The sequence below is a fragment of the Balaenoptera physalus genome (assembly GCF_965194825.1).
Source record: "Balaenoptera physalus genome assembly, chromosome: 2".
NCBI classification, from domain to species: Eukaryota; Metazoa; Chordata; class Mammalia; order Artiodactyla; family Balaenopteridae; genus Balaenoptera; species Balaenoptera physalus.
The window spans coordinates 2580732-2606628 of record NC_138883.1 but is presented as its reverse complement, the minus strand read 5'-3'; the positions used below and the strand labels follow the sequence as shown (position 1 = coordinate 2606628).

The following is a 25897-nucleotide window of genomic DNA, read 5'->3' as shown; positions in this document are numbered from 1 at the left end:
ACCTTACCAGATTGTGTTATTTGTTCTAAAAGGCTTTTAGTTTCTTTGATTTTCTGGCTGAACAATAGTATCATTTGGGGGCATTGTACACGTATATGTGCATTGTTTTATATCTGTATAAAATACACACACCTTGGAGAGGATCCTGGGAGGATGGCAGAAGAGGAAGCACCAGGGATCTATGTCCCCACCTAGACAACAATCACATGGACAGAGACTGTCTGATGTAACTATTTTGGGCCTCTGGAGTCTGTTGAAGGCTTGCTAATTGTAGGGGAATACTTGGATGATAAATTTTGATTGCTGATTAATTTTGGTGAATTTCAGCTCCTAGCACAGTAGCAGCTACCCATCCCCCACCCCCAGCCATGTGGCAGGCAGCTTTTTTTTTTTTATATTGGAGTATAGTTGATTAACAATGTTGTGCTGGTTTCACATGTACAGCAAAGTGATTCAGTTATATATACACATGTATTTATTCTTTTTCAAATTCTTTTCCCATTTAGGTTATTACAGAATACTGAGCAAAGTTCCCTGTGTTATACAGTAGGTCCTTGTTGGTTATCTACTTTTTTTTTAATTATTTTATTTTATTTTATTTATTTTTGGCTGCATTGGGTCTTGGTTGCTGCATGTGGGCTTTTGGCGAGCGGGGGCTACTCTTTGTTGCGGTGCGCGGGCTTCTCATTGTGGTGGCTTCTCTTGTTGCAGAGCACGGGCACTAGGGCATGCAGGTTTCAGTAGTTGTGGCACACGGGCTCCGTAGTTGTGGCTTGCGGGCTCCAGAGCGCAGGCTCAGCAGTTATGACACACGGGCTTAGTTGCTCCGTGGCATGTGGGATCTTCCTGGACCAGGGTTCGAACCCGTTTCCCCTGCCTTGGCAGGTGGATTCTTAACCACTGCACCACCAGGGAAGCCCTGGTTATCTATTTTAAATATAGCAGTGTGCACATGTCAATCCCAAACTCCCAATCTATCCCTCCCTCCACTTACCCACTGGTAACCATAAGTTCATTCTCTAAGTCTGTGAGTCTCTTTGTTTTTTTTTTTTCTTTGTTTTGTAAAGAAGTTCATTTGCATCATTTTTTTTAAGATTCCGCATATAAGAGATATCATATGATATTTGTCTTTCTCTGTCTTACTTCACTTAGTATGATAATCTCCAGGTCCATCCATGTTGCTGCAAATGGCATTATTTCATTCTTTTAATGGCTGAGTAATAGTCCATTATATATATGTACCACATCTTCTTTATCCATTCATCTGTCGGACATTTAGGTTGCTTCCATGTCTTGGCTATTGTAAACAGTGCTTCAGTGAATATTGGGGAGCATGCATACTTTCTAACCAAGTTTTTCTACAGGTATATGCCCAGGAGTGGGATTGCTGGATCATACGGTAGCTCTATTTTTAATTTTTTAAGGAACCTCCATACTGTTCTCCACAGTGCCCATACCAATTTACATTCCCACCAACAGTGTAGGAGAGTTCCCTTTTCTCCACACCCTCTTCAGCATTTATTGTTTTTAGATTTTTTGATGATGGCCATTCTGACTGGTGTGAGGTTATATCTCATTGTAGCTTTGATTTGCATTTCTCTAATAATTAGCGATATTGAACATTTTTTCATGTGCCTCTTGGCCATCTGTTTATCTCTTTGGAGAAATGTCTATTTAGGTCTTCTGTCCATTTTTTTTTTAAATAGATCTTTACTGGAGTGTAATTGCGTCACAATACTGTGTTAGTTTCTGTTGCACAACAAAGCGAATCAGCCATATGCATACACATGTCCCCATGTCCCCTCCCTCTTGAGCCTCCCTCCCGTCCTCCCTATCCCACCCCTCTAGGTCATTGCAAAGCACCGAGCCGATCTCCGTGTGCTATGCTGCTGCTGTTTGTAAATTTTGGAGATTAACCTTTTGTTGGTTGCGTCACTTGGAAATAGTTTCTCCCATTCTGTGGGTTCTCTTTTTGTTTTGTTTATGGTTTCCTTTGCTGTGCAAAAGCTTTTGAGTTTCATTAGGTTCCGTTTTTTTATTTTTGTTTTTATTTCCATTGCTCTGGGAGATGGATTGAAAAAGATCTTGCTGCGATTTATGTCAGAGAGTGCTCTGCCTATGTTTTCCTCTAGGGATTTTACAGTATCCGGTCTCAAATATACGTCTTTAATCCATTTTGAGTTTATTTTTATGTGTGGTGTTAAAGAGTGTTCTAATTTCAATTTTTTACATGTAGCTGTCCAGTTTTCCCAGCACCATTTATTTATTTATTTTAAAAATTTATTTATTTATTTATTTATTGACTGAGTTGGGTCTTTGCTATTGCACACAGGCTTTCTCTAGTTGCAGCAAGGGGGGCTACTCTTCATTGTGGTGTGGGCTTCTCACTGTTGTGGCTTCTCTTGTTGCCGAGCATGGGCTCTAGGAGTGTGGGCTCAGTAGTTGTGGTGCACGGCTTAGTTGCTCCATGGCATGTGGGATCTTCCCAGACTGGGGCTCGAACCCGTGTCCCCTGCATTGGCAGGCAGATTCTTAACCACTGTGCCATGAGGGAAGCCCCACCCAGCACTATTTATTGAAGAGACTGTCTCCATTATTCTACAGTCATGCCTCCTTTGTCATAGATTAATTGAACATAGGTGTATCGTTTCATTTCTGGGCTTTCTATCCTGTTCCATTGATCTATATTTCTGTTTTTGTGCCAGTACCATACTGTTTTGATGACTGCAGCTTTGTAGTATAGTCTGAAGTCAGGGCGTTTGATTCCTCCAACTCTGTTTTTTTTTCTCAAGATTGCTTTGGCTATTCGGGGTCTTTTGTATCTTCATACAAATTTTAAGGTTTTTTTTTTTTGCTTTAGTTCTGTGAAAAATGCTATTGGTAATTTGATAGGGGTTGCATTGAATCTGTAGATTGCCTTGGGTAGTATAGTCATTTTGACAATATTGATTCTTCTAATCCAAGAACATGGTATATCTTTCCATCTGTTTGTGTCATCTTCGATTTCTTTCATCAGCGTCTTATAGTTTCTGGAGTACAGGTCTTTTGTCTCCTTAGGTAGGCTTATTCCTAGGTATTGTATTCTTTTTGATGCAATGGTAAATGGGATTGTTTCTTTAATTCCTCTTTCTGATCTTTCGTTGTTAGTGTATAGAAATGCAACACATTTCTGTGTATTAATTTTGTATCCTGCCACTTTTCTGAATTCATTGATGAGCTCTGGTAGTTTTCTGGTAGCATCTTCAGGATTTTCTAAAGTGGTCTGCAAACAGTGACAGTTTTACTTCTTCTTTTCCAGTTTGGATTCCTTTTATTTCTTTTTCTTCTCTGATTTCTGTGGCTAGGACTTCCAAAACTATGTCGAATAACATAGTGGACATCCTTGTCTTGTTCCTGATCTTAGAGGAAATGCTTTCAGCTTTTCACCTTCAGTATGATGTTAGCTGTAGGTTTGTCATATATGGCCTTTATTATGTTGAGGTATGTTCTTTCTATGCCCACTTTCTGGAGAGTTTTTATCATAAATGGGTGTTGATTTTTGTCAAAAGCTTTTTCTGCATCTATTGAGATGATCATATTTTTTTTTCAACATCTTTATTGGAGTATAATTGCTTTACAGTGTTGTGTTAGCCTCTGCTGCATAACAAATTGAATCAGCTAGATGCATATGTATATCCCCATATCCCCTCCCCCTTGTGTCTCCCTCCCAGCCTCCTTACCCCACCTCTCTAGGTGGTTGCAAAGCACCGAGCTGATCTCCCTGTGCTATGTGGCTGCTTCCCACTAGCTATCTATTTTACATTTGGTAGTGTATATATGTCCATGCCACTCTCTCACTTTGTCCCAGCTTACCCTTCCCCCTCCCCATGTCCTCAAGTCCATTCTCTATGTCTGTGTCTTTATTCCTGTCCTGACCCTAGGTTCTTCATAACCTTTTTTTTTTTTTAAGATTCCATACATATGTGTTAGCATACGGTATTTGTTTTTCTCTTTCTGACTTACTTCACTCTGTATGACAGACTCTAGGTCCATCCACCTCACTACAAATAACTCAATTTCGTTTCTTTTTATTGCTGAGTAATATTCCATTATATATGGGCCACATCTTCTTTATTCATTCATCTGTCGATGGACACTTAGGTTTCTTCCATGTCCTGGCTATTGTAAATAGAACTGCAATGAACATTGTGGTACACGACTCTTTTTGAATTATGGTTTTCTCAGGGTATATGCCCAGTAGTGGGATTGCTGGGTCATATGGTAGTTCTATTTTTAGTTTTTTAAGGAACCTCCATACTGTTCTCCATAGTGGCTGTATCAACTTACATTCCCACCAACAGTGCAAGAGGGTTCCCTTTTCTCCACACCCTCTCCAGCATTTATTGTTTCTATATTTTTTGATGATGGCCATTCTGACCAGTGTGAGGTGATACCTCATTGTAGTTTTGATTTGCATTTCTCTAATTATTAGTGATGTTGAGCATCCTTTCATGTGTTTGTTGGCAATCTGTATATCTTCTTGGGAGAAATGTCTATTTAGGTCTTGTGCTCATTTTTGGATTGGGTTGTTTGTTTTTTTGATATTGAGCTGCATGAGCTGCTTGTATATTTTGGAGATTAATCCTTTGTCAGTGATCATATGGTTTTTATTCTTCAATTTGTTGATGTGGTGTATCATGCTGATTGATTTGCAGATATCGAAAAATCCTTGTATCCCTGAGATAAATCCCACTTAATCATGGTGTATAATCCTTTTAATATATTGTTGGTTTCGGATTGCTAGTATTTTGTTGAGGATGTTTGCGTCTATGTTCATCAGTGATATTGGTCTGTGATTTTTTTTGTGTGTGGTATCTTTGTCTGGTTTTCATATGAGGGTGATGGGGGACTCATAGAATGAGTTTGGGAGTATTCCTTCCTCTGCAATTTTTTGGAATATTTTCAGAAGGATAGGTGCTAACTCTTCTCTAAATGTTTGATAGAATTCTCCTGTGAAGCCATCTGGTCCTGGACTTTTGTTTGTTGGGAGTTTTTAAATCACACTTTCAATTTCAGTACTTGTGATTGGTCTGTTCATATCCGTTTAAATTTAAAGTAATTATTGATATGTATGTTCTTATTGCCATTTTGTTAGTTGTTTTGGATTTGTTTTTGTAGGTCTTTTTTCTTCCCTTCCTCTTTTGTTCTCTTCTCTTGTGATCTGATGACTAATTTTAGTGTTGTGTTTTGATTCCTTTTTCTCTTTTGTGTGTGTATCTATGGTAGATTTTTGTTTTGTGGTTACCATGAGGTTTTTGTTTTTGTTTTTTAACATCTTTATTGGAGTATAATTGCTTTACAGTGGTGTGTTAGTTTCTGCTTTATAACAAAGTGAGTCAGCTATACATATACATATATCCCCATGTCTCCTCCCTCTTACATCTTCCTCCCACCCTCCCTGCTTGTAAATTTTGGAGATTAATCCTTTGTCAGCTGCTTTGTTTGCAAATATTTTCTCCCATTCTGAGGGTTGTCTTTTCATCTTGTTTATGGTTTCCTTTGCTGTGCAAAAGCTTTTAAGTTTCATTAGGTCCCATTTATTATTTTTTTTTGTTTTTATTTCCATTTCTCTAGGAAGTGGGTCAAAAAGGATCTTGCTGTGATTTATGTCATAGAGTGTTCTGCCTATGTTTTCCTCTAAGAGTTTTATAATGTCTGGCCTTACATTTAGGTCTTTAATCCATTTTGAGTTTATTTTTTTGTATGGTGTTAGGGAGTTTTCTAATTTCATTCTTTTACATGTAGCTGTCCAGTTTTCCCAGCACCACTTATTGAAGAGCCTGTCTTTTCTCCATTGTATATTCTTGCCTCTTTATCAAAAATAAGGTGACCATATGTGCATGGGTTTATCTCTGGGCTTTCTATCCTGTTCCATTGATCTATATTTCTGTTTTTGTGCCAGTACCATATTGTCTTGATTACTGTAGTTTTGTAATATAGTCTGAAGTCTGGGAGCCTGATTCCTCCAGCTCCGTTTGTCTTTCCCAAGATTGCTTTGGCTATTCGTGGTCTTTGTGTTTCCATACAAATTGTGAAATTTTTTGTTCTAGTTCTGTGAAAAATGCCATTGGTAGTTTGATAGGGATTGCATTGAATCTGTAGATTGCTTTGGGTAGTATAGTCATTTTCACAATGTTGATTCTTCCAATCCAAGAACATACCATGAGGTTTCAATATAGCAATATATTTAAACAAGATTGTTTTAAGTTGCGGTCTTTTAATTTCAAATGCATTTCCAGTATCCCGCATTTGTGTTCTCCTCTTCGCACAATTTCTGGTTTTGATATTATATTTGTGTGTGGATGATTTCCTACCTTTACTGTGTGTTTGCCTTTACCATTGAGATTTTCCATTTGTAATTTTCTTGTTTCTAGTTGTGGCCTTTTCTTTTCCACTTAGAGAAGCTCCTTTAGCGTTTGTTGCAAAGCTGGTCTGGTGGTGCTGAATTCCCTTAGCTTTTGCTTGCCTGTAAAGCTTTTGATTTCTCCATCAAATCTGAATGAGAGCTTGCTGGGTAGAGTATTCTTGGTTGTAGTTTCCTCCCTTTCATCACTTTAAATATATCATGTCACTCCCTCCTGGCCAGAAGAGTTTCTGCTGAGAAATCAGCTGATAACCTTATGGGAGTTCCCTGATATGTTATTTGCTGTTTTTCCCTTGTTGCTTTTAATATTCTTTGTTTTTAATTTTTGCCAATTTGATTACTATGTGTCTTGGCATGTTCCTCCTTGGGTTTATCCTGCACTTCCTGGACTTCGGTGATTGTTTCCTTTCCCATATTAGGGAATTTTTCAGCTATTATCTCCTCAAATATTTTCTCAGGTCCTTTCTCTCTCTCTTCTCCTTCTGGGACCCCTATAATGTGAATGTTGATGCATTTAATGTTGTCCCAGAAGTCTCTTAGACTGTCTTCATTTCTTTTCATTCTTTTTTCTTTATTCCATTCTGTGGCAGTGATTTCTACCATTCCATCTTCCAGGTCACTTCTCCATTCTGCCCCACTCATTCTGCTATTGATTCCTTCTAGTGTATTTTTCATTTCAGTTATTGTGTTGTTCATCTCTGTTTGTTTGTTCTTTAGTTCTTCCAGGTCTTTGTCAAACATTTCTTGCATCTTCTTAATCCTTGCCCCCATTATTTTTCCAAGTTCCTGTATCATCTTCACTGTCATTATTCTGAATTCTTTTTCTGGAAGGTTGCCTATCTCCACTTAATTGTTCTTCTGGGGTTTTATCTTGTTACTTCATCTGGGATGTATTCCTCTGCTGTTTCATTTCGTCTAACTTTCTGTGATTGCAGTTTCTGTTCCACAGGCTGCAAGATTGTAGTTCTTCCTGTTTCTGCTGTCTGCCCTCTGGTGGATGAGGCTGTCTAAGAGGCTTGTGCAGGCTTCCTGATGGGAGGTACTGGTGGTGAGTGGAGTTTGGTCTTGTCCCTCTGGTGGGCAAGACTTTAAGCCACTTGTCTGCTGATGGGTGGGGCTGTGTTCCCACCCTGTTCATTGTTTGGCCTGAGGCTTCCCAGCCCTGGAGCCTACAGGCTGTTGGGTGGGGCTAATGGCAGCTTCCAGGAGGGCTCATGCCAGTGGGTACTCCCCAGAAGTGCTGCTGCCAGCGTCTTTGCCCCTCCAGTGAGCCATAGCCACCCCCCACCTCTACAGGAGACCCTCCAATACCAGCAGGTGGTCTGGCCCACTTTCTTATGGGGCACTGCTTTTTTCCCCTGGGCCCGGTGTGCACAGGTCTTGTGCGTGCCCTCCAAGGGTGGAGTTTCTGTTTCTCCCAGTCCTGTAATTCCTGTGATCAAACCACGCTGGCCTTCAAAGCCATATTCTCTGGGGGCTCCTCCTCCCATTGCCAGACCCCCAGGCTGGGAAGCCTGGCAGGCAGCTATTTACATGTTCTTGGAGCAGCCCGCACATAGCATGTGGGAGCTAGGGTGGAAAAAAAGGACTCTGCCCTCCAAATATTGGGAATTTGTGCCCTCATCACTGACTGCTGTGTCTGATCACAGAGGTGCAGACAAAGAGGTGGCAGCTATTGTTGTTGCACTCCCGCCTCCCCATTGTTGGAAGACCCTCTCCCACTAGCTGAAGTGACTTGCAGGGGACTTAAAGGGCCATTGCCCTTTCCCTCCCTTCATTTTTGCTTTTTCCCCTTTTGGGAACCAGAGTAGGGCATTCAAAAACAACTGCACGTACGGGGTAAATTAGTAAGTGACAGTGCATATCCAGGAAAGACTCAGAAAGACATTATGTTTACATCTCAAGCTAATCCTCAGCACAGAGACAGCCTACAACAATAAAAATAAAAAATAAAAACAATAACAAAAAACAGCAAACCCTGGGGAAGTAGGACAATCTGATTTCCAGAGTTACTACATTGAAATGTCCAGTGTTCAACCAAATAATCACAAGACATACAAAGAAACAGGAAGGTATGGCTCATTCAAAGGAAAAAATAAACCAACAGAAACTGTCCCTGAAAAATACCTGATAGAAGATAAACTAGACAAAGACTTTAAAATAATTGTCTTAAAGAAGCACAGAGAACTAAAGGAAGATGTAATGAAAGTCAAGAAAATGATGTGTAAACAAATTGAAAATATCAATAAAGAGAAAACCTAAAAAGAATCATCTCCCCCCAAAATTCTGGAGCTGAAAAGTACAATAAATGAAATGAGAAAGAAAGTAGAGGGATTCAAAGTCAGATTTGAGCAGGCAGAAGAAAGAATCAGTGAACTTGAAGGTAGGACAATAGAGATTATTGAGGCTGAGGACCACAAAGAAAACAGGTTGAAAACAAAGTGAACTGAGCCTAAGCGACCTGTGGGACACCATCGAATAGACCAACATACACATCATAAGAGTCCCAGAGGGAAGAGAGAGAGTATACTTGAAGAAATGATGGCTGAGAACTTCCCAAATTTGATGAAAGTCATGACTATAAACATCCAAGAAGCTCAACAAACTCCAGGTAAGATGAACTCAGAGACTCACACCATGGCACATTATAATCAAACTTTCAAAAGACAAAGACAAAGAAAGAATTCTGAAAGTAGCAAGAGAGAAATGAATACAAGGGATTTTCAGTAAGATCGTCAGCAGATTTCTCATCAGAAATTATGGAAGCCAGAAGACAGTGGGCCAATATATGCAAATACTAAAATTAAAAAACCTGTGAACCAAGAATCCTGTATCCAGCAAAACTGTCCTTCAAAAGTGAGAAAGAAATGAACATGTTCCCAGATAAACAAAAATTGAGAGACTCTATGACCACTAGACCTGACCTGCAAGAAATGACCAAAAGAGTTATCCAAGATGAAATGAAAAGGCATTGGACAGTAACTTGAAGCCGTATGGAGAAATAAACATCTCGATAAAGGTAAATACATGGGCAATTACAAAAGCTAGTATTATTGTAACAATGGTTTGTAACTGTACTTTTGCTTGTTTTCTGCATGATTAAGAGATTAACACATTTAAAGAAAAAAAATTACTAGTATAAAGCTAGTATCACCGTAACTTTGGTTTGTAACTCCAAATCTTGTTTTGTACATAATTTAGGAGAATAATGAATTTAAAAGAATTATTGATTTATGTTTTGGGAAACACAAGTGTAGTGTAAGTACCTAAATTAAGCTTTTGATTGTAGTGTAAATGCTGAGACATCCATTTCAAATAAACATATTGCCATCTGTTTGAAAAAGCTACTACCAAAACAAACAGTTAAGGAACTAGGCCACCCGCACTCAAGAAGTTCCGCTTTCAGAACACTGTGGGAAACCTAGAAAACTGACAACTTGGTAGAAAACTACACCCTAACTCTTGTTCTTATGTTTCAATGATGAGTGACCCACAAAACCCCAGACACCATCTTTGGACCCCAATAAGGGCAAAGCTGCAGGTCCTCTTTCTCTGTCTCTCTTTCTCTCCCACAATCTCACTGTGTGGCCCTCAGATGTTCTGTGCACCCTCCAGGACCTGTGAGTAATAAAGCTTGTTCCTCAAACTTCCCTGATGGGTTTTTGCTGAAGTGCATGCATCCTGCAATCATACTAAGAAACACAAGATCAGCCCAGCCACAACATTGGTCCTGATGGCAGAAATGCCTGTGGTGCTCACTATGAGTAACACAGGCCCAGGCCAGTGCCTCAGACATTCCTAGCCAAGAGCGTTCCCCTCAATAGGCTGGGACTGACACAACAGTGATCTTTAAAGATGTAATTTTGTGATACTGACCATGAAAGAGGTGAGGACAGCTGTAAAGGAGCAGAGTTTTATATGTTATTGAAGTTAAGCTGGAAGAAATTTAAATTTGGGTGTTATAGGGATTTCCCTGGTGGCACAGTGGTTAAGAATCCGCCTGCCAGGGACTTCCCTGGTGGCACAGTGGTTAAGAATCCGCCTGCCAATGCAGGGGACACGGGTTCGAGACCTGGTCCGGGAAGATCCCACATGCCGCAGAGCAACTAAGCCCGTGCGCCACAACTACTGAGCTTGCACTCTAGAGCCCACAAGCCACAACTACTGAGCCCACGTGCTGCAACTACTGAAGCCCGCGCACCTAGAGCCAGTGCCCCGCGACAAGAGAAGCCACCACAATGAGAAGCCCACGCACTGCAACGAAGAGTAGCCTTCTCTCGCCACAACTAGAGAAAGCCCGTGCGAAGCAACAAAGACCCAACGCAGCCAAAAATAAATATAAAATTAATTAATTAATTAAAAAAAAAAAAAAAAAAGAATCTGCCTGCCAGTTCAGGGGACACGGGTTTGATCCCTGGTCTGGGAAGATCCCACATGCTGCGGAGCAACTAAGCCTGTGGGTCACAAACTACTGAGCCTGTGCTGTAGAGCCCGCGAGCCACAACTACTGTGTCTGTGTGCCACAACTACTGAAGCCCGCGCTTCTAGAGCCCCTGCTCTGCAACAAGAGAAGCCACCACAATGAGAAGCCCATGCACCACAACAAAGAGTAGCCCACACACACTGCAACTAGAGAAAGCCCACGCACAGCAACAAAGACCCAATGCAGCCAAAAATAAATCAAAATTAATTAAATTAATTAATTAAATTTGGCTGTTTAACTTTAGGATGTTAAATGTAATCCCCATGGTAACCACAAAGAAACTACCTTTAAAATATACACAAAAGGAAATGAGAAAAGAATGTAAATATTTCACTATAAAAAATCAACTAATCACAAAAGAAGACAATAGTGCAGGAAATGATGGACAAAAAAGCTATGAGACATATAGAAAATAAACAGCACACTGACAGATGTAAGCCTCTCCTTATCAGTAATTACTTTAAATGTAAATGGATTAAACTGTCCAATCAAAAGACAGAGACTATCAGAATGGATAAAAACACATGATCCAACTATATATCACCTACAAGAGACTCACCTGAGATCCAAAGACACAAACAGATTGAAAGTGAAAGGATAGAAAGAGATATTCCATGCAAATAGTAACCAAAAGAGAGTGGGGGGGGGCTATACTAATGTCAGACAAAATAGATTTTAAATCAATAAAGTTTACTAGAGACAAAGAAAGACAGTATATGTTAATAAAGTTTCAATACAGCAAGAAGGTATAAGAATTATAAACATTTACACATCTAGTGACAGACCATCAAAATATACAAAGCACCAATTGATAGCATCGAAGGGAGACATAGACAGTTCTACAATAATAGTTGGAGACTTCAATACCCCACTCACAATAATGGATGAAACTGCCAGACAGAAGATAAGTAAGGAAACAGAGGCCTTAAACAACACAGAAAACCAACTAGATCTAACAGACATATACAGAACACTCTACCCAACAACAACAGCATGAAAATTCTTCTTCTTCTTCTTTTTTTTTTTTTTTTGCTGCATGGCATGTGGGATCTTAGTTCCCCAACCAGGGATTGAACCTGAGCCCCCTGCATTGGAAGCACGGAGTCTTAACCACTGGACCCCCAGGGAAGTGCCTACAAATTCTTCTTAAGTGCACATAAGATATTTTCCAGGATGGACCATAAGTTAGGTCACAAATTAAATCTCAGTTAGATTTAGATTTAACAAACCTAAAAATTTAGATTTGTTAAAATTGAGTTTAAAAGACAAATATCATACAAAGTTTCTTCTCTGAGCACAATGTGACAGAAATCAATAACAAGTGTAAAACTAGAAAATTGACAAAATTGTGGAAATTAAACAATACACTTTTAAACAACAAATGAATCAAAGAAGAAATCACATGAGAAATTAGAAAATACTTAGAGATGAATGAAATTGAAAATACAACATACCAAAACTTACGGGATACAGGAAAAGGAGTGTTAAGGGGAAATTTATAGCTATAAATGCTTACATTAAAAACCAAGAAATATCTCAAATCAGCAACCTAACTTTACTAAATGAACTAGAAAAATAACAAATTAAACTCAAAGCTACTAGATGGAAGGAAATACTAAAGATTGTAGCAGAGATAAATGAAATAGAGAATAGAAGAACAGTAGAGAAAATCAATGAAACCAAAAGATTGTTCTTCAAAAAGATCAACAAAATTGACAAATCTTTAGCTAGCTGAACTAAGAAAAAAAAGAAAAAAGACTCAAATTTCTAAAATCAGAAATGAAATGGGGATATTACTACCAATTCTACAGAAATAAAAAGGATTAGAAGAGAGTAGTATGAACAACTGTACACCAAATAATTAGATAACCCACATGAAATGCAAAACCTACCAAGACTAAATGACGAAGAAACGGAAAATCTGAATAAGACCTATAACTAGTAAGGAGATTGGATCAGTAATCAAAAATCTCCCAACAAAGAAAAGCCCTGGACCTGATGGCTTCAATGGTGAATTCTACCAAACATTTAAAGAATTAATACACATCCTTCTCAAACTTTTCCAAAAAATTGAAGAGGAGGGAACACTACCTAACTCACTTCATGAGGCCAGCATAACCCTGATACCAAAGCCAGATAAAGACACTACAAGAGGGACTTCCCTGGTGGCGCAGTGGTTAAGAATCCGCCTGCCAGTGCAGGGGACACAGGTTCGATCCCTGGTCCAGGAAGATCCCACATGCCGCGGAGCAACTAAGCCCATGTGCCACAACTACTGAGCCTGCACTCTAGAGCCCGTGAGCCACACTACTGAGCCCGCATGCCTAGAGCCTGTGCTCTGCAACAAGAGAAGCCACCGCAATGAGAAGCCCACGCACCGCAACGAAGAGTAGCCCCCGCTCGCCGCAACTAGAGAAAGCCCGCGGGCAGCAACGAAGACCCAAAACGGCCAAAAATAAATTAATTATTTTTTTAAAAAAGTTATGTTAAAAAAAAAAGAAGTACTACAAGAAAAGAAACCTGCAGGCCAATATCCTTTATGAACATTGATGCAAAAATTCTCAACAAATACTAGCAAACCAAACTTAGCAGCATTAAAAGGATTATATATCATGACCAATTGGGATTTATTCTTGGAATACAAAGATGGTTCAACGTATTAAAACAATCATTGTAATATACCACATCAACAAAATGAAGGTAAAAAATCCACATTATCAACTTCTTTTATACAGAAAAAAATTTTGACAAAATTCATCACCCTTTCATGATAAAACACTCAAAAAATAGGAATAGAAGGAAACTGCCTCAACATAATAAAAGTCATATATGAAAAACCTACAGCAAACATCATACTCGATGGTGAAAGACTGAAAGCTTTTCCTCTGAGATCAGGAATAAGGCAAGGATGCCTACTTTCACCACTTCTATTCAACACAGAACTGAAAGTTCTAGCCAGAACAATTAGGCAAGAAAAATAAATAAAAGCCTTCCAAATTGGAAAGGAAGAAGTAAAATTATCTCTGTTTGCAGATGAAATGATCTTATATGTAGAAAATCCTAAAGACACCGCACACACACACACACACACAAAGCTGTTAGAACTAATAAATGAATTCAGCAAAGTAGCAGGATACAAAGTAAAATGCAAAAATCATTTGCATTTCTATACGTGAACAATGAACAATATGAAAAGGAATTTTTAAAAAATTCACAATAGCAACAAAAAGAATAAAATACTTAAGGATTAACCTAACCTAGGAGGTGGAAAGACTTGTACAATGTAAACTATAAAACACTGCTGAAAGAAATTAAAGAAGAAACAAATAAATGGAAACACATCCCATGCTCAGGGATTGGAAGACTTAATATTGTCAGATATCAATACTACCCAAAGCAATCTACAGATTCAATGCAATCCCTAGAAAATCCCGAATTCTGCAAACTAATGGCATTATTTGCAGAAGTAGAAAAACCCATTCTAAAATTCACATGGAATCTCAAGGGACCCCAAATAGCCAAAATAATCTTGAAAAAGAACAAAGCTGAGAACACACATGTCCTGATTTCAAAGCTTCCTACAAAGCAATAGTAATATAAACAGTTGTGGCTTTGGCCTAAAGACTGACATAGGTCAATGGAGTAAAATGGAGAGCCCAGACATAAGCCCTCACATACATGGTCAAATGATTTTGGACAAGGGTGCCAAGACCATTCAATAGGGAAAGGACAGTCTTTTCAACAAACGGTGCTCAGAAAACTGGATATCCACATGCAAAAGAATGAAATTGTACCCTTTCCTAACACCATTTACAAAAATTACCTAAAAACGGATCAAGAACCCAAATGGTAGACCTAAGACTATAAAACTCTTCAAAGAAAACACAGGTCAAAACCTTCACAGTATTGGATTTGGCAATGATTTCTTGGCATATCACCAAAGGCATAGGTAATAAAATTAAAAATAGACAAGTTAGACTTCATTACAATTTTAAAGTTTGTTCATCAAAAGACACTATCCACAGAGTAAAAATGCCACCCACAGAATGGGAGAAAATATTTGCAAACCATATATCTGATAAGAGATTAATATCCAGAATATGTAAGGAACTTCTAAACCTCAACAATAATAGTAATTTTAAAAAACCCCACACTATCTGGTTCAAAAATGGGCAAGGCTTGAACAGACATTTCTCCAAAGAAGATATATAAACAAGCACATGAAAAGATGCTCAATATCACTAATCATTAGTGATAAGGCAAATCAGAACTACGATGAGATACCAACCTCATACCCATTAGGATGGCTACTATCAAAAAACCAGAAAACAGCAAGTGATGGTGAGGATGTAGAGAAATTGGAACCCTTGTGCACTGTTGGTGGGAATGTGAAAAATATTGGATTGGCCAAAAAGATCATTTGGGTTTTCTGTACCATCTTATGGAAAAACCAGAATGAACTTTTTGACCAACCTAATAGTACAGCCGCTGGAGAAAACATACGGCGGTCCTCAAAAAATTTTAAAAAGAATACCCTATGATTCTTTATTCTACTTCTGGGTATATATTCAAAAGTGAAAGGAGGAACTCAAAGAGATATTTGTACACCCATGTTCATAGCAGCATTATGCACAATAGCTAAAACACGGAAGCAACCCAAGTGTCCACGGATGGATGAATGGATAAGCACAATGTGGTATATCCATACGATGCAATTAAAATGGAATTAAATGGAGTTCCACTGAATTAAAATGGGATTAATTATTCAGTCTTAAAAAGGAAGGACATTCTGACACATACTACAACATGGATGAACCTTGAGGACATCACGCTAAATGAAATAAGCCAGTCACAAAAAGACACATATTGTATGATTCCACTTAGATGAAGTACTTAGTGTATTCAAAATCGTAAAGACAGAAAGTGTAATGGTGGTTGCAGGGGGCTGGCGGGGGGAGAGAATGGGCAGTTATTACTTGATAGTTATGAAGTTTCAGTTTTACAGATGAAAAGCATTACGGGGATGGATGGTGATGATGTCTGCACAATGATGTGAACATATGTATTTAATATCACTGCAACTTTAAAATAGTTAGGATGGTAAGTTTTATGTTATGTGTATTTTACCACACACACAAAGTACCCAGATACCTTGTAGAATGCATGTATGGCATGTGTATAAACTGTTGGCATACAATCTCATTGCTAGGGATCCAGTAAATGACCTAGTGCACAATCTGAGTTTGGCAGGCAGGTGAAGATCAAAATATCCTGGTCATTACTGAAAAAGCTTACGTGGAGAATGTGGCTTTCACTTCAGGCTCTGGGCTGTCCAACACTGAGCACCACTGCTGGACACACAGACCCCCTTGGATGTGAGCCGCAGTGCTTCCCCCGGGCACGTCTCCCCCTTGGAGACAGAAGGAGACAAGTGGAACAAATGTTAACAAATAAAAGACAGAGAAAGGCTTAATAACACCACCCAACTGCCAGCCAGGTAAATGCTTCCTCTCTCTCCTGGGGTGAGGGGTGGGGAAGGGCAAGAGGGGCAAGGTCAGGGTCATGGCTCTCCTGATGGCCCCCGAAGAGTGAAGAGGCACGCACACCACCCACTGCTCTGCACACACACTTCCCCCTTAACGTCATATCTGGGGGTAATTACTGTATCAGAACCAAGAGAACTTCCTCATTCTCCTTTACGGCCGCATAGTACTCCATTGTCTGGGTGCACCGCAGCTATTTCCCCGGTGTCTACGGATGGACATTTAGGGAGTTTCCAACATTTTGCTACTACAATCGAAGTGTCTAGCTGGTCCTTGCGTCATTTTGCATGGATGTTAGAGGGTTGATAAGATTCATTCCTAGAAGCAGGATGGCTGGTTCCATTTGTGCATTTGTCACCTTGACCGATATTGTCAAATGGCCCTCCACAGGGGGTGTGAAAATTATACTGCGAAAGCAGCGAGCAGGAGCGGCTGGTGGCCGTCAGCCTCGCCAATGGAAAATGGTAGCTGATCTAACTAAGAAAGCGGGTCTGTCCCTGCCTGGGGGGTGGTGAGCATGGAGGGCGAGGAGAGGGATTACGAAGGGCATGAGAAACTTTTGGTGATGATGGATGTTTTAATCTTCATCGCTGTGATAGTTTCATGAGTATATATACATATGAAAATTTACTAAACTGGATACTTTAAATATGTGCAGTTTATTACATGTCAATTACATTTCAATAAAGCCCTTAAAAATTTTTTTTTTAATTTTTTGGCCGTGCCATGTGGCACACGGGACCTTAGTTCCCCAACTGCACCCCCTGCAGTGGAAGCACTGAAGTACAGTCTTAACCACTGGACCACCAGGGAAGTCCCCAGCCCTTTTTTTAAAGCATGAAAACATGCTAATTTTGTGTGTGTGTGTGTCCTATCAGACTGTCCGAAAATAAACAAGATAATTGCCGCCAGTTCTGGCAAAATTGTGAGGAAACCGGCTCCCTATTGGTAGAAGAATGAATTGGCCTAAGTCTTTTGGGAATTAATTACTGCAGTATCCATTAAAAAGCGTTTCTATTCTTTGCTGAAGAGAAATTATATGTGCTCCTTATTCAGCTGTTATTAATTAAGATCCTATTCATTTATTTCTCTTTTTGGCTCAGTAAAATGGAGCTCCACACATCTGTTTTTTGCTTCTAAGGCCAGCTAATGAATTTCCAGAACCTGGCCTTAAAATCGAAAGACTACATAGTTAACAAAATGAAGTCGAGAGTTGAAGATGTCTCCTTTCCCCTGAAATCATGGAGGGAAAGATATCATTCTGAATTATAAAACTTGATGGAAGAATTTGATTTGATAAGGTGTTGAATTCAGACCACTTACTCTGTACAAATCTTGTTTTCTGGTACAAAACTGGGACTTGTCTGAACATTTATACTGTTACCAACTTCTCATTTCTGTTACAATGAAGCTGTTATTTAAACAGAAGGGTCTTACAACGGTTCTAAGACTTTAGAATTTGTTGCCATGACTCATGAGAACAACTTCCAGTAGAAACCTGAACTCTACTTGCTGGTCTTACTTGCTGGTAACCATGTGTAATCACATTTCTGGGTTCCTAAACAGTGTAAGTACCTAAGAGATTTCTCAGACAAACAGTAGACAGTTTGCCTCTCTGCTAGACTTCTCTTTTTTATTTTATACATTTATTTATTTATTTATTTTTGGCTGCGTTGGGTCTTCGTTGCTGCGTGCGGGCTTTCTCTAGTTGTGGCGAGCAAGGGCTACTCCTCGTTGCGGTGCACGGGTTTCTCATTGCGGTGGCTTCTCTTGTTGCAGAGCACAGGCCCTAGGCGCGCAGGCTTCAGTAGTTGTGGCACATGGGCTCAGTAGTTGTGGCTCGCGGGCTCTAGAGCGCAGGCTCAGTAGTTGGGGCACACAGGCTTAGTTGCTCTGCGGCATGTGGGATCTTCCTGGACCAGGGTTCGAACCCGTGTCCCCTGCATTGGCAGGAGGATTCTTAACCACTGCGCCACCAGGGAAGTCCTCTGCTAGATTTCTTAACTTAAAAAAGAGATAAAGAGTCTTATCTCACCTTAAACAAGATCTTTGAGGTAACAATCATACTTCTAGGGAATGTACGTATCCGAAATAAATGGACACGTGTTGTTATGTATACAAGGATTCTTGCTGTAGGAGAAACTGGAAAATCCCCAAATATCCAGCAAGAGGGAAAGAGGCAAATAATTACACTACATGACAATGTGGTCATTTAAAAAAAATGAGCAGTCCAGTGGTTAGGACTCTGAGCTTCAACTGCTGAGGGTCTGGATTTGATCCCTGGTCAGGGAACTAAGATCCCACATGCCGCAAAATGAGCCAGGTCCATTTTCACTCACTGGAGAAAATGTCCGTGACATGACATTAAGTGAAAAATGCAAACTTGCAGTAGAGTATCTATGGCAGGATCGCTGCGTGAATATAGATGTGTTTGCCCGCCTGGGGAGGGGATAGAGGAACAGACAGGCTGAGGGCGGAGGGGTCCCGTCCAGTCTGTCCTTCACATAATCCTTTAAAATCTGTGGGATGGTGGGTGACTTTTCTTTGTTCAGATTTTTTATAATTATTATTTTTTAAAATATTGTTTATGTATTTATTTATTTGGTTGTGCCAGGTCTTAGATGCGGCAGGCGGGCTCCTTAGTTGTGGCAGGCGAACTCTTAGTTGCGGCACGCAGGTGGGATCTAGTTCTCTGACCAAGGATTGAGCCCAGGCCCCCTGCACTGGGAGCGCAGAGTCTTGTGCCACCAGGGAACTCCCTGTTCAGATTTTTAAAAACAAAATGGTATTTTGTACAAACATGGTAGATAAAGGATTTTAACACGTACCCATGTCTGTAGTGCTTGAGTCTGTTGGAATTATGAATAATTTTAAATTTCTTATTTGATATTTTATTTAATTTGGACATTTTCTACAGTGAAGTGCTTTTGAAACTAGAAAATCATTTTGTTTTGTTTTTTCTTTTTTTAAGTCTATATAATAGAGCGAAGGATGCCTAGGGTTTTACTTCAAAACAAGACTGGTCACACTGGTATATTATGTGATGGGGCCTGAGCTGGGGCCGGGCTCCTCCCAAAGGGACTGGCCAATCCTCCTCTCAGTTATTCCGTGAAGAGTTGATCCAGGCGGAGGACTGAGGGGCTGGGAGGCTTAGGCCTAGGCTGGGGGGAAGGAGGGCAACATCGTCCCCTCCTGGAGGGCCAGGGCCCACCTAGAGCTTGGCCAAGACCCCGGGGCTGCAGCTTCCTGAAGTGTAGCCAGGAGTGGTGGAGGGGACCCAGGTTGGGGTCCCCGGGACAGGCAGTAAAATTTCGTCACCCTCACTGCCTGCTCTGGGCCCTGTGGTGGGCGGTTAAGAGCAGCTTGTCTTGGTTTGGGGCAGAGCCACCCCCTGAGGGAGGAACCCATGCTGAGCACTGCCAAGTACCTGGGGGGCTAGGGGGTCTTTGCCCAGGAAGCTGTCATTGGGGTCACAGAGTGAAAGGAGAGCTGGGTCAAGCTTGGTCAGCAGAGGCGCTCCTGGACCCAGAGGGCGGCTGTTTCTCAGGGCTGGGTGGGCAAAGTCCGGAACTTGGAGGTCAGGAACTGTCTCGCAGGATAAGCCCTGTCAACACGCCATGCCCCCCAGTTGCCCTGACCTTCACTCTGCTCCCTGTGAGCTAGAGACCCCGGCCCACTCTGTGCAGGAGCCCTTGGGCCCTTCCCCAGGCTGACCAGGGGCACACGAGTCCCACTTTAGCTGTGAGGGGCCCTGCCTCAGCTCGCCCCAGCCCTGTGGGGGGAAGGGGGCAGTTCTGTCCGCGGCGTCCGCCTGCCAAGTCTTTCCCCTGAATGCAGCGAGCGTCCCAGGCTGTACTACGTCATCAATAGGTGGAATCTGGGAGGCCAGGAGAGGAAGGGGAACTCTTATTTTTTCCAAGGCGATCCAAGGACTGTTCCAGAATTGTTTAGCAGCGGCTGAGCTGGCTAGTGAACTTCCAGATAGACTTAAAGAGGAAGCAGTGCTGGGATTCCCAGGGACACAGGGCGCTCGGAGCTGGAAGGAGAGAAGCCAGGTGGACTGACAGAGGTGTCCCCAGAGAGAGGGGGCTGCGTGGTGGGGGCCAGCCCCTCCCCTCTGCACTGTGAGGAGGGGAATCAGTGGGCAGGGGACAAAGAACAGGCTGGGTTACCCACGGGGACAGCGTGGAGAGTGGACACCAGGGCGGGGAGCTCGGCTGGGCCTCCCTTTGGTTGTTTCCTCCACGTGCCTTCCCCATGAGGCTTGGGAGGGAACTGACGACCCAGCACGCTCCCCGCTGGTCAGTGGCAACAGCCTATAAGTCCCTGGCCGTCGTTACTCTGAGTCCCCCTTCCAGATGTCACCACAAGGACATCTGTCAGCCCTACGCCCACTCTGTTCCCATGACTCACCCTTCAGATCCCTGGCCCTGGGGATCAGCGCACAAGGTCCGTGCTGCCCAGCCTTTCCTGTGTTCCATATGCTGCCCGGGGGCAGATGGCAGCCCTGGGTCCTCCAAAGGCCAATGATCCCAGTGACATCCCTGAAAAGGTGGGCCAGCCTTGGGGCAGGGCAGCGCCCGGGGGGGGGGGCCCCAGCCAGGCAGTGGCCCCGGGGACTGCTCAGGACTGCGGGACACTCAGCTTCACAGACACTCAGCTTCACATACCCTGGACGCTGTATGTCAATCAACGGGAACCAGGACTGGAGAGAAAGGGAGGGGGGTGTTGGGAACCCCCTGGTGCAGAGGAACCTTTGGAGAGCAGGGTTCCCTCGCGGAGAGGACACCAGCCCATCTCGGCTTTGCAGGAGGCTCTCTGGGGATTGCTGACTCCGGCCTGATGCCCTGATCTGGAAGCTCCGGGCAGACGCGCTGCTTCTCTTCCACCGAGCTGGCTGCGCCCCCTCGTGGTGGCAACGCGGGATGGACCGCTCCCGAGCACATCCCTTCTCAGGCCCTTTGCCGGCCGCCTGGGTTAGTCCTTGTTCTGACTCCCTGAGAGGGGAAACAATTACAGAAAGAAAAGACCACAGCTTTAAATATGTTATCCAATAAAAATTTCAAAATGAAAGTAAATACGTGAAGTACGGCTTAGCCTGGGTTTTCTAGAAAACAGCCTGAGGCAAAGGTGAAGTTGGCACGATGCTTTTTCAGGGGAGATGCAAACCAGGGAGCAAGGAGGCGAGACAGAGAAAGGCAAGCAGAGTGCGGCCCAGTGTGAAGTGATGCGTCGCCACGCTGGCACCAGTTCCCAGCGAGCCCAGAGGGGCGAGCAGATGCTTGGCAGGTGAGTTCGCTTGGCCCGTGGGACTTCTTTGGATAGACTGGGAGGGGGAATTTCCTCAGCACTTCGTGAGAGGGAAGAGGGGAGGAAATGTGTCTGCCTAGATGCCTTCAGTTTTCCATTGGCCAAAGTTTGCCCTCCAAGGAGGTCACTCTCTCACCCTTCTACGTTACGTCATCTGGCCCTTCAGTGGGCAGTCAGGGTGCAGATCCTGCAGCTTGGGATGTGGCGCTTCATCCAGAGGAGTGAGGAGAAGGCCGGCGTTGCAGATGTGTGTAAAGTAGGTCTGATGATGTAGTGGCAACCAAGGAGAGGCGTCCAGCATCCACAGAGCACAGGGCTATTCTGTCCCAGGTGCCAGAACAATCTGGGCGCTAATTGAGTCAACTGGGAGTAGAAACAGCTGGGGAGGAACAAGCCACAGGGAGGTTCAGGAGGTGGGCAGCACCGAGGGGACCCAGGGGGATGCGTAACATTTGTGTCCATTACTGTCTTCCCCTTGCTGCCCTGGATCTATTAGTTTCCTTGCATGTTATAATGCGGGGGCTCACTTTTTCCCCTTTTTCAATGAAAACAAGATGGCGTCATTCCAATCAATCACAGACTCCCTCTCAAGGTGACGGCCAGCAGCTGTCTCTTGGAAGCCTTAAGGTGAGCTGTCCCAGGGAATCCCCAAGTCCCCACAACCTCTTCCCTGTCCCCGTCGTGCAGGAGCTTCTCGTGGTGATCAGGGTCTGGTACCGTTTTGTCCTTGGTCCACTGGCATGCAGAGTCAATGATAATTTGTGGAAACTTTACCAGTGATAATTAGTAGCCAAGTGGTAATTAGCCAAACCTGCTGTGTCCCAGGTTTCAGTGTTCTCTCCTGGGAGAGATCCCTGGGAACTCTAACTTGACAGAGTTTTAGGGACCAGAAGCACAGATTCCACAAGTGGGTCACTGGCCCAAGCCCATCATTTTTCCACCAGTTGGTCATCAGGAACTCCCCAGGGGCCGTGGGTGAGGCTTGAGAGAGAAGAGGTGGTGGATCTGTTGGAATTTACTCCTGTCTTCTGCACTGGCTTGAGCCTGATTCAGAAGTGCCACTACCATTACATGACAGATGGCTCCTGGGCATGCCTGCCCTGTGACTGACTCTCTTATGACTCAGTGGGTCAGATAACAGCTCATGACGGGAAGCTCTTCTGCATAGTCACTTGTGGCCATGACCCTCTGCTGTATGTCTACCAGGGCTGATAGCTCCCAGGAGCTGTTTTATACGTGCTGGGGAGAGTGTGGACCTGCCCCATATTCTGGAGGGCTTTGCTGCAACTCTTTTATCAGGGATCGCCAGAGAATCCAAACAGCATTCAAATCCAATCCTGATACTTTTATTTCCATTAGATGTGCTGGATCTTGTGGCTCAAAAAGCATCCCAAACGCACTGCAAAGCCCACTTTTGCTCTGGGTCCTATTCAAAGCTGGAAGTCTCTGGATCACTCGATAAGTGGGTGCAGTATCTGTTGCCTCTAAAATACAAAGAGCCCCTTTACATAGCTGTACCTCCTTTTTAGTGGTAGGAGATGCAAAAGGGAGCAATCTTCCCTTCCTTTCCCTTCTCTTAGAGAAGATGTTTCAGCAGGCTCAGACCACTGGACCTGTAAAAATTTCACAGTTGTGCCAGTCCACTGAATTGTCTTTAATTTCCCATTATCTGGCATATATGAGACCCACTAGTATATCCAAAGTACTTGCCTCTTCCTGCTTAACAGATCCCATTAGCATGGTGTCATCAGTATAGTGAACTAGCATGACGTCATGCAAAATATCAAGATGATCAAAGTCTCTCCTGACGGTACTGGAACAGAGGGCAGCAGAGTTAACATGGAGCTGAGGTGTACTGATTACCTTACCACATAGTGCTGAATGGCTTTTGCTCCTCTGTCTTCATAGGTGTTGAGACTAAACCACTCACTACATCAATAACCGTATATCATATTCCAGAGGGTTGATTGATCTGCTCCAGTAAAAAAATATCATATCCAGCACATCAGCTATAATTAGAATTACTACCTGTTTAACCTGGTTAAGTTCACATTAGTCCACCACCATCTGCCATGATCCATCTAGGTTATGTGTTATGTAGATGCCGGACAGATGAATCAAATGAATACTTTGGAGGGACCACCATCCCTACATCTTTTGAGTCTTTGATGGCGGCGCTTTTACTTGACTCTTCCTACCATGTTGGCCTGTACTGCGTAGGTCAGAGAAGTATTGAAAAGTCAAGTCACAAAGAGCAAGCACTTTGCAAGTCTCTGTTGATGATATGCTGGCTAACGTCACCTTGGCCAAAGAAAGTCACATGTCCAAGCCTGAAATCAAGAAGCAGAGAGACTCCACTTCTTGATGGGATGAGCATCAAAGAACTTGTGGTCTTTAAAAAAAATGACTGCAGCCTTGCTGTAGGAAGTAGAAAGGTTGCATGGTGCCCACTTGACTTGGGATGCTGTCAGCCTGCGCTTACATGGAACTGCCCGTTACAGTTGTGGCTGAAGACAGAGTGGGCTGATGACGGGTAACATGGGACATCAGGGGCGTCAGCCACGGTCAGCCTCTTGCACCTCTCAGACCCTCTCATGCCATACTTAAGTCCAATTTTTCAGTTTCTTTCAATATCCACAAAAGGCTAAATGCACAAAAATTAGGGGGAGAAGCTAGAGTTGCTGATGCACCTGGACTGAAGATGGCAATTGATATTCATCTTCTTTTCTCCACCACTCATGCTAGATTTTCCTCGCCTTCAACAATCATTTAAATTGGCTTAGGTTGCTTGCTTGGTAGGGTGACCAAGACTTTCAGACTTAAGGAGTCTGAGACTTTAATTGCCTTGCTTTTGTCAAAATACGGTTGCTGCAATAGGCCAGTCACCATTTTCACTTAGGATATAAGCACCCAGAGGTGCCCCAGAGAATCCCCTGAGTTCCAGACATGTTCCTCTCTGTCTTCAATGTACAGCAGCACCGTGGCTTCTCATGATAACCAGGGTCAATTACCCCCACCAAGACAGTAACTCCTTTCTTTGCTGGTCCATCAGAATACAGAGCTCAGAGTGACCAGATGGTAGTCATAGCTTCAGGTTCAGTGGAACCCTTACTGTACCCGGAGGAAGAATTCATCCGCTGGATAATAATGTAGTGGAAGCTACTGCTTCAGGGACAGGAAACACAAATCCTTCACGTGGGTTTCCGGGAGTGATGAGAAGAGTGGTCATTCCCACCTCCCCTGGCGTCTTCTAGCTACTTGGATGTAGTATCATATATGGGCCATTGGTTCCGTTCTTACTCTACACCCTGGTGGACAGACCCTCAACCCTGTAGGGTGAGGTCCCCAATCTGATGTCTTAGCTGAAGGTAATTCCAATCTTCTATCTGTCCAGCTGCTTCAGGGTGATATGATCTCTATTAGGAACAGAAGATCCTGCAGTCATAACCCATTGCCACACCTCTTTTGCTGTAACATGTGGTCCTCACTCTGAAGTGATGGTACGCAAGATCTATCAGGCATCAGGTAAGCCTCTGGAGGGCAGAGCTGGCAGAGGAGCTCTGGGCATAGAAAAAACAAAATCTATATCCAGGGTAGGTATTGATTCTGTTGAGGAAGAATTTCTTCCTCTCCTGGTTGGAGGAGGTCTGATGTAATAAACTGGCCAAGTTGAGTGGTTGGTCTTCTCAAGGGACAGTCACCCTGAGGGCTACCATCTCTTGCCCTGACAGGTCAGGCATTCCGCGGCGTCACTGGTGAGATAAGTCTCGGGGAGAGGATGTCCCCACACAGCCTCCAGCTCTGCCACAACTGCCATCTGGGCACGGTCCCACTGTGCAAGTACTAGGGTGGCTGAGGACAGAGGCCAGCTGACTTCTACTGGATAAGCCATCTTGTCTACCAGGTTGTCAAGTACTTCCTTAAGGCGGGGAGGGGGTCTCGGGTGGGCTCTGGTGATCTGCCTACTTTCTGCCCAGCCCCCTCACATTCGCAGCCTCTTTCCCAGACCTCCTCATCACTGGTCTTCCAGTCTCGCCCCTTTCTTACCCCTAACCAGCGGCCAACCATTCGCCACTGCCCGGGAATCAGTATATCCTTACCTCAGACCCCTCCCCCTCCCCTAAATCAGATGACCCAGGAAGCCCTGACCTCCTGTGT

The 25897-nt window shown here is 43.0% G+C and overlaps 1 long non-coding RNA gene across 2 annotated transcripts in view; it reads right to left on the bottom strand.

Annotated features, from left to right (window-relative positions):
• The window catches only part of LOC309655689, a 64832-nt gene that overhangs the window by 6823 nt on the left and 32112 nt on the right, over positions 1-25897 (bottom strand). For both annotated transcript variants that reach the window (XR_014260939.1, XR_014260940.1), the window contains exon 2: positions 21100-21426. This is a non-coding gene — a long non-coding RNA (uncharacterized lncRNA). The remainder of the gene's footprint in view (positions 1-21099; positions 21427-25897) is intronic.